The sequence below is a fragment of the Herpailurus yagouaroundi genome, unplaced genomic scaffold, assembly GCF_014898765.1.
Source record: "Herpailurus yagouaroundi ecotype Mexico unplaced genomic scaffold, PumYag 142, whole genome shotgun sequence".
Lineage (NCBI taxonomy): Eukaryota > Metazoa > Chordata > Mammalia > Carnivora > Felidae > Herpailurus > Herpailurus yagouaroundi.
The window spans coordinates 56,288,048-56,297,347 of NW_024412397.1; the positions used below are offsets into that span (position 1 = coordinate 56,288,048).

Genomic DNA, 9,300 nt, shown 5'->3' on the forward strand with positions numbered 1-9,300 from the left:
AGCCAACTCTTAAATAAGAGCAGGTGGAAATAACAGGTACGATGGTGAGCCGGTAAAACTAGTAAATGTTTCAGAGGAACATTTCATTGGAAATTAAGTAGAAAAAGAGATTATGAAATTTAATTTACTGATATCTGTATATTCCAGCCTTTACCCTTCCCATATATGATCTTATTGTTCAGGCACTCTTACAGGTGGTTCCAAGATGCAAGTTTGGTGACATCTGGAGACATAGCGATGAGAGGGAGAAAAGTCAATGTCTGAAGATGGTTAAACAACTCATCTCACTTGCTGCCTCTCTATACCAAGAGCCATGCTTTCAGGAAAGCTCCTTAAGACCCTTCAAGCTGCACTGTAACTATAGCTCCAAGGTCTGGAAACTCCCTCTGGAATTCATCTTTAGATCCTGAGAAACTGATGTAACTTAAGTATGAAACACAACTGGCTTTTGTTGCCTCTGTACATAGGGAAGTGAAAAGTATGTCCTTCTTGGACAGGAATATAGAAAAATAGTGCTAATTAACATGCATCATTATGTAATCGGGCCATTTACCATTTATATGATACCACTAAAAATTGTAACATTTGCACACACAAAGCTTTTAATTTTCACATATAGAAGAACTTCATAGTAGCTTAAAAATATCTATAAAATCCAAATAGCTAAGTATGATTTTGATCAATAGAATCACCTTTACTCATGGAAGCATATCTTCTCCACTGATTATACTCTATTTTAAAAGAAAGAAAATTAACCCAACCGAAGACATACGGAGCCACGTATTTTTTACTTACTCAGTTAATATTCCCGACATTTATGCTACAGAACTACCATCATCCTGTTTGAACAGATAAGAAAACTAACCTTTAATCCTAACTTCCTTAGTCTTGTAAGTTAATTTCCTAGGGCCACAAGAGGGATTAAGTGGTAGACCAGCCACAGTGAAAACGAAGCAGGGCTCTCTATGCAGAGCATTCTCTCAAACATTAGTACTATTTAGTGCACTACCTTTCCAGATTACATATTCACTAGAAAAAAAGCCAATAAACTAGAAAGTTGTCGAGAAAGATTCTGTAAGACAGCAATCACAAAATGCAGTCCAGGGGTCACAGAATTAATATCCACTGAAGCACCCGTTGGGACATACAGATGCCTGGACACAGCTCCAGATCTACTGAGTGAGAACTATGGACGGATCCCCAGAAATTGCTTTTTAACAAATCCCCCACTAGTTCTGTTACACATGAAAATTTGAAAGCCACCGTGGCTAATTCCTTGCAAACCCCTACAGCTGTCATTTGGAGTTGCAAATTTGACAAAAGTCTATAGCCTCATTGAGGGTCATCTTTTAGGATTATGGAGTTTGAGGTGGAATGTTCCCCAAATTCCATACTCCTCTTGCAGATTTAGCTTTGGAGGCTCACAATTCCTAACAAGTCTCTAGGAACAAGCAAAGTAGGCCAACAACAAAGTAGCTTAAATGGCAAAATGTTTACTATGTGCCTACTCTCATTGCACATGGCTCTAGAGGTCTTGGGATATATAGGTCTCATTTCAACCTTCTGGTTGGCATGATCACCGCCATTTCACAGCTGGGAAACACTGTCCAGAGAAATGAAGCAACCTGCCCGAAGTTACTTAACTGAAGGTAGGCAGATGTTTCGACCCATATCTACTCCAGCTCACTGTATTTTATTCTACAACATAGCTCCTCCCCATGAATTACTGCTACCTTGATTTCAGGATTTAAGGGAAAGAGCTTTCCAAATGCCTTGAGCAAACCAGTCAGTTCTATACTTTTTCCAACCCCATGCTTTGTCCACTGACAGTATTCCTTTTAAGCTCAAGTTCATAAAAGTCAGCACCTATTAGCACAAAATAATGGCACGAAGTAAACAAAAATCTAGAATTCTCCCTCCACGATGTAACTCCAGATACAAATCACCAAGCAACTTCCAGGCCATCCTCAAGCTCAGACTCCACAACGGCAACCTAGTAGAAGTCTAGGTGCACCCTTCCAGTTAGCGCCATCTAGAGACCATAAAGCTATTTGCCTCAGCCACATGAATGTAGGGAAAACCCAACGGATTTCAAGTAAACCTAAGATGGGTCAAAAACATGGGCTAGTCTATAAAACAACAGAGTGGCCCACATCCCTGGAGCACCTGCATGAAATCCGTGAACCGAGTCTGACATTTGTTAACCCTCACACTGCTGAAGACAAAGGGAGGGTTCAGATGTCAGAACAAGGCGGTCTCTGGAAGCCCGATGCCCCCACCACACCTCCTAGACTATCCCAGACTCTCAAGTGTCTAGACTCTGAACTCAGAGTCTAGTTCAGTTACAGGCTGTGGTGTCTGCTGCCTGTTGGAATGTGCCAGAATGCATGTGGGGAGACCGTGGGTCCCTGGGACCTAAAGGTTAAGCTGTGCTGGTGGGAGATCACTGTGAACAGACTACACGTTACAGGTGAAAAGAAATCAAGAAATGTGGGGAAATGGGCCCTGCTTACATAGATGGGTTAGAAAAAAGCTTAGGGTGGAAAGCCACCGCCACAGGGCGAGAGGGTCCCCAGTTAGCTAGTGAGATACTGTAGTGGGATCACAAGTTAACTTGTTCTACCACCTGCAGGAATTAACTTTCCATCTGGTGCCAATGTGCCTTGATCGCAAACTCCATTTGCCCCCCAGACCCTTTGCTTCTTACACACAAGTGAACGATTACGGTCTGATTGTTTCCTTCACGTTCACCACGTGTGTAAGATCTTGAGCAGTCAATAAATACAGAAATGAAACCCGTTTGGGGCTCTTGTCTCCTCCCGGACATTTGCCTCCTTCATATTCACTTCCGCATCCACTCTCTTGCTGGACAAGAGAGAACTCCAGACTCCTCGCCTGTGACAAAGAAACATATGGCTAAAGTCCGACTGTTTTAGTAGAACTAAATATGCACACACAACACTGAGATGTACACAATTGCCATTCGAGATTTTAATTTTGCTTAAGTGTCCTGTTTTTACTGCAGCCCTCTGACGTGTGTGCTACACGACAAATGATGAAAAGTACAGGCAACAGCAGGAGGAGGAGGGGCTGGATGACAAGACTTCAAATAACCGCTATCATTAAGGTAATGATCCTTCACCTTACTGCATAGGACCCAAAGAAAATTATTATCTCCCATTAAAAGTAACGACACAGATACAGATTTGTATACAGGAGAGGGCTTCCCAGGACATACTGTTACATGAAAAAGAAAATGGTTACATATTAATGTGTAAGCTAGAAATCTATTCTTGTAAAATATTATGTACCCATCTGAATCCATACATACACAAAATAAAGCTACTGCTATTTACTAAGCACTTATGTATCAGTGACTATGAGTCGTGCTTAGCATGTGTTCTATCAGTTAATACTCATATCCTGGAGATGTAAGCATTAAGACCATTTTAGAAATTAGGAAACGGACTCCAAGGGGAGACCTGACCCGGGTCACAGAACCATCAAACGGCGAGACTGGGAGCCCAACCCAAGTCTGTCCGATTCTGCTACAGCATATTATACATTCCAAGAGATAGCTTCAGAAGCGTGTTTGCCCAAAATATTAAAAGCAGCTGTCTTTAGAGGACGAGATTTTTTTTCCCTCTTTTTCAGGATTTTAGAATATATTCGAAGCCATTTTAAGCACTATTTTTAAAATCTCAAATAACAAAGGTATTTTAATTGGAAGGATAAATAAGCAGCATGAAAATCTTCCCATCTTCCATAGATCTAATTTCCACTCTAAACAGCCCCAAAGTGGGCCACTGATCTCCGACTCAATGTGACCACAAAAAATATATGGAGTTGCCAAAATATCAATCACCGAGGAGAGAAATCCTTACAATGCATTTCGGAAAAATTCTGGATTAGGCCATTAACACAAGACCATTTATCTCCAGACTCCTATTCTTCCAATATATCCTTATATTCATCACCAGCCAAACACTCTTCTTCCCTACTCAACTTCCCTCATGGGCTCCCCACTATCCAGTAAAGCCCAAAATATTCTTTAGCCTCGTATCTAAAAACCTTCCACGATCAGGCCCCACTCTTCCTCCTTCAACTTGTCTCCTACTACTCCCTAGTGTAAAAGCCACACTCCAGCTAAATTTAGGCCTGTTGACTTCTGGAGTGTCCTAATCAGGAATGTCTTCTCAATGACAAATCTCAATCGAAGTCCGACCATCTTCCAAGGACCAAAACAGAAGATGAAGATCATTCGATAGAGGTTTCCTATAAAGGGATACACATAAGAAACATAATGCTAATACACAGAATGAGCCACATCAATAAGCACTGAGCACTATAAAGCATTTAAAAAATTTTGCATAGCGAAGTGACAAACCAGCTTCTGTAAAATTCAGGACCTCCTTCGTTGCAAGAGATCACATGATACAGCACTCCACCAATCGAGCTGTGACTCATACGTTGGAATTCTCATTTAAGTTATTTAAAGAACTCTTAGAATATTTAGGTGTTCTTTGCATAAATAAGTACATAGAAACAGAATCATCTGGCCAAGGTATTCCTACAAATTCTTTACTGGGTCAGATTTCCAACGCCTTTGAATGGCAGGCCGGCTCAGTTACTGGGGTCTGTGCTTTTCCACAGCCATCTCCTACGTATCATTGGTGAGGCACTATTTCTTCCCAGGGCCATTACTCCTCCGAGATTTTCTTCCAATCAGCTGACCTCCAATCTCCAATTTCTGATGCAGGCTCCAATCACTGAAATAAGTTGCCACATGGCTGAGGATAACTGTTAAGTCACATCCCCATTTCAGACACGTCAAAACGCCAAAATAGAAGTTTGTCCCAGAAATGACGAAGTTTGGGGCTCGCAGAAATACACAGAAACTCCCCGTTTGACAATGTGAACGCTATGTACAAAAATGACCGCAGAGGAGAGATCTACAACAGAAAAATCGTTTTCTGTTTTAGTCCGACGTCAGGATCAAGATCGTCACCCAGCCCTAATCCATTTTCAGCTTTTGCCACACTTCACGCAGAGAGATCCCTCTCCTTGTCTTCTGAGAATTCCCTCCACACTGATGTCCTGCATGACACCAATTAGAGCTGGCAGGAGAGGAAGCAGGCCGCCTGCAGATCTTCCGTTTAAAGAAGCCATTCTTTTTTTTTCTCTTGGTACCTGCAGTATTCTCTTCTCTGATAGGGGAAAACCTCCAGATCCTACCTCATTCAAGCTATGGGCAGAATAGCAAGCTTGTTATGAAAAGGATCATGCCACGAAAAATAATGACTGCACACACGGGCCCGATAATTCTCATTTTTAAATAAAGCAGCAGTGCTCTTGAAGCCTTTTCAAATGTTTTTTGTAGGGAGGCAGAAGTCACAAGTGGCCTCATTTTTCATTCAAGTCCCAGAGTATTTGCTCAATGCTATAAGTGTTTAGACCTGTACTTGGTTTGGGGAGGAAGCTCCAAGAAAAAGAAGATCCTACTCACATCAGGCACCCACTCACTCAAGTAAAACTGGAGAGAAAAAACAGACGCACGAAGCAGGTTAAATACTGCATTTTTTCCTAGGTCCAATTCAGACCTTTCTGCTTCTTTCCTTTTTTTAAGTCTGTAAGGAAGGGCTACAAGAACAGCGTATCAAAATGTCAGCAATCTAAAAATTAAGTTGTCAGCTTTTTCTCCCTACTGCAAATTACAAAAGAATTAGAGGTTTGGTGCTAATAGAAGCTTACCATTCTAAAGTGTGCAATTTAACCAATCACCACGGGGTCTAAAAATGCAATACCGAAGACATTTCCACCAAGTGATCTGCAGTCCTGGTATCTAATTTCAACTTCTCTACTTGTGTTATTCTTCCCATTTCCAGCTTCCCTCCCCCCCCTCCCCCACCCCTTGCTTTGGAAATGTGCTCTGGAATAGCTACCCAGTTAAGAACTGCCCAGGTCCTCCACAGGCATAATACACTCACATGAAAAACACGACAGTCATCTTAACCAGGGAGGCAGAAAAAAAGACAATGAAGGTCTGCAGCGATTCTATAGGTCTTCACTTCTTCATGCTCACGCCACACTGCATTCAGCAATCAAAACACGAAATGTACTTTGCAGCTTCAGAATTTCAGACTTCTGCTTATAATTTATTCAATACTAATTTGGGTGAAATGTGCCTGTGATCATCTGTGCACCAGAAATCTAAGTTAGAATTAAAATGTTAAATTATAAAATAATTTGCCAAACAAAACTTTAAATGGAAATCAACTACCCCAAATCACTGCAGATATCTTGCAAGCTTGTGAAATCTCTAGCTTTTTCCATCGTTGCCAGTTGCCAATTGCAATCACATCACTTAAAAATAAATCAGAATACTGCCTACCCAGAAAATACACTATCTTTATAGACCACAGCTACTTTTAAAACACAACGCTAATTACCTAAACCAAAAATTTAGCAAGAATAAGAATGCTCTTTTAGCACAAAGAATAGCAAAAAAAAAAATAGATATATTGGCTCTGTGCATAAACATAATTATATAGACTCATTATTCTTGCTCTCTAGATAATTTTTGAAATGACCCTTTTTAAAGATTACAGTATTTTCCCCCATAAAAGGAATACTCAATGGGTTCTACTATTTCACAAAAAAAACCTCTTCTTCTTTGATCTATGGAACATACTTTCCTACACAGCCTTGAATTCACAATACCTTATGGCGCAGTTCAACTTGAGAAAGGAGTCTCATTCATTTATCAGGCAAAGTTAAAGGCAGCAAGATGCTTCAGACCGTCTGGTTTTGCCTGCCCCACCCTTGTTTCCTTTGAGCCATAGTGATGTCACAACACCAGGCAGGGCAATGACTTCACTGCTCCAGTTCTCCCTTCTGAGCACACAATTCTTTGCAGCCAAGGCAAATGACAGCAGAACCCTCAGGAGTGTCTGATGAATTCCCAACAAATTAGCAGCTAGCCCGCCTTTTGAAAGATGTAGCAACTGTACCACCCAAGATCTCTCTAAAAGGAAGTCGTGCTAAAGATGAATTGGATCCGTGGTTTTCAATAGTAAGTCTATCTTCCATAATAAAGCTGACATTCAGGGGGGGAAACTGTAGTTGGAAACTTGGAAGACACTATGGGAATTAAAGAGGATCAGGGCAGTCGAGTAAATCAGAAGCCTCTCTCTTCATTAGAGTCAAATTCTCACAGAAGAGAAACATGTATATTTTTCAGCCTCTCTCTTCATGGAGAGGACATGAATTCTAATTTGTGAATTTTAAGACTTTTTAAAGCAGAAGATGAATATGTATATTACAACATGTAAGACAATACCCTGGACAAAAAGTTCCTGCCATATTTTAATCCCACATATAGTAAATCCAGAAAAGATTCACAAGATAATGACGATATCACATCTCTCGATATACAAAGCCTTGCCCCTCTTCCATCTGGGCAGCCCCTAGTGCATTTGACCAAACAATTTTAAAAAACCAACGTATGTATAAACTAGCTTCTGATCAAGTTAAAAAAATATATATACATATATATTTTGGTCTTCTGTTTCAACACAACTCAAAGCTGGCCAAAGTCCAAGCACTGTAAGGAATTGACAAAAACTGCCTTTAACCTAAATCACATTCACGAAGAAATGGCTTGAAAATTAAACGTAAACAGTTTGCTGAGACACTGATTTTTTACCTGTATCTTCTCAATCCTTCACCTAAAAGGGGTATTACAAATTAAATAAAGTGGCTACTTTTTTTTGTTACTGATAAACCATTCACAAAACGTCCTTTTTTGCAAAAAATTATTTGCCTGAAGTGGATTAGCTAAACTTGATGCAGTAACTTGTGCATCTGATATATTTTGCTTTTCAAAACCATCAGAAAATTATAATGCAAATAAAAGTCTTTGGTATTCAGACATTTTTATCAGTGCTTTGTGAAATTAACCAATTACAGTTGGGTTTCTCAATCTAGCCTTTATTTCCTTTCACAACTTTGTTACGCCAACTAAAGTTTTTTTTTAAAAAGTTTGAAACCAAAATTAAGATGCATTTCTTAAAAACTCTGAGTCAAGATATAAATCACCTCCTATTCCCCAGAGTTCACTCAAGCTTGATGTGCTCCCGTTTCTTAATGGGGCTTCTCTGCTTAATTTGCAGCAATTGGCCCTGGGTCCGGGGCTCCCAGGTATAAGCGTAATTTTATAATGTTTGATCCCTTGAGACTTTCAGTATCAGAGTAAAACTTAAAAAGAATGTTTTTAGGACTATGAGTGAAGACTCTGCCACCAGGGATGTTAATGTTAACGAAGGGAACCTCCAGTACACCTAGCCACCTCGGAGAGCCTAAAAGGAGCCCCCAAAAAGGTCAGGCAGGATATCTGCAAAAGCAATTCTGCAGGACTGCAAGACTAATGTAAAAACACTGAAACACCAACTTAAACACGTAATGGAAGCAGTGCATTAGCTGGACTGCCTGGCCCTCTCAGGATTTCCCAGCCCAGCCTCCACACGTAATTAATACCACATGTTTTCTTTATCATTCTGTTTGTTCTGCAACAATCTCTTTCCAACTTTAACCCTGGCTGCAACTGGAGGAGAAAACCCTAGAAAACTTTGGATTCGTAGGTATAAAACCCCCCGAAAGACAGACTGCTCGCACTGCAAAGGACCAGTTACAATATACTAGGTAACCACACCCACCGCATTGCAGAAGCCATGAACTTGGCGGGGGATGGAGCCGAGAGGGAAAAGGGGGAGGGGAAGAAGTAGGGCGAGATGAGAGGCGAAAGCCGAGAGAGCGAGCCCCCCACGGCAGGAGCCGGGAAACACCCGCCCGGAACTGGCTGAGACCACGACTCGCGCGGTCCGAAGCCCCGGCCTCCCCACCCCCACGCGCCGCAAAGCCGCCCTCGCAGACACCTCCCGAGGCCGCTCGCAGTCCCTCGAGCGCCAGGTGAGCAGTGCGGCTCCCCGCCCCTCGGCCTCCCCGCGCTCCGGCTCCAACGCAGGGGGCAAGGGGAGCTCAGGCCGGGGCTGGGGGCGCCGCAGGTGCCGGGCCAGAAGCAACCTCTCTAGGACGCTCCCTCCTCCTCCCCCAGGGGGCCGGTTGCAGCCCCCGCCGCCGTCCGGGGGACGCCGCCCCAGTTCCAGGAAGGCGACAAGTTACATAAAAGCGGCCGGCCCGCTCCCGAGCGGGGATGCTTTGTGCCGAGCGCACCTTACCGACCCCGCGCCGCGCCCGCGCCAGGCAACCCGGACGAGCCCGCAAGCCGCGGCGCGCTGAGCG

At 42.5% G+C, this 9,300-nt stretch overlaps 1 protein-coding gene across 3 annotated transcripts in view; it reads right to left on the bottom strand.

Moving 5' to 3' along the window:
• The window catches only part of EPB41L3 (erythrocyte membrane protein band 4.1 like 3), a 237,586-nt gene that overhangs the window by 143,421 nt on the left and 84,865 nt on the right, over nt 1-9,300 (bottom strand). Inside the window, exon 1 of one of the 3 annotated variants that reach the window (XM_040479321.1) lies at nt 6,721-6,843. The exons of the other annotated variants lie outside the window; for them this stretch is intronic. The gene's annotated coding sequence lies outside the window, so the exon portion shown is untranslated. Of the gene's footprint in view, nt 1-6,720; nt 6,844-9,300 lie in introns of those variants that run through there. 3 annotated transcript variants of the gene reach the window in all.